Source organism: Penaeus monodon, chromosome 21, assembly GCF_015228065.2.
Source record: "Penaeus monodon isolate SGIC_2016 chromosome 21, NSTDA_Pmon_1, whole genome shotgun sequence".
NCBI lineage: Eukaryota > Metazoa > Arthropoda > Malacostraca > Decapoda > Penaeidae > Penaeus > Penaeus monodon.
In genome coordinates this window covers 40,622,911-40,623,359 of record NC_051406.1, presented here as the reverse complement: position 1 = coordinate 40,623,359, position 449 = coordinate 40,622,911, and positions in this window count along the sequence as shown.

Here is a 449-nt window from a genome sequence, read left to right as displayed (position 1 = left end):
TATCTTCTGAGAAGTGAAAGCATGTTACTTTTTACGATACAATACTGTAATATAAAACATTTCATACATTATTATTGTTAGTTATTTCTTGTACTTTTGCTATTCATTTTGAATTCCTCATTGATTTTTTTCTGAGAAGTGGTAGCATGTTATTTTCTACGAGGCACTACTGTAAACAAAAAAACATTTCGTTCTAAATACATTTTGCAGTGTATGATAACAGATTCCGTGTGCGGTTGCACGTTCTTACTATTGTTGTTTATATTTCCATGTTTCACGAGATATGTACATGTCAAAGGCCGGATCATACACGCAAGAAAGACCAATAAATGTGAAAAGGGGAGGAAGAAAACCACTTCTGTGTGTGGACATGTTAAAATAACAGGATCATATGTGGACACAAAGCGCAAGATCGAAAAGGGTTTCTTTCGAAGTCACGTACAGCAAAT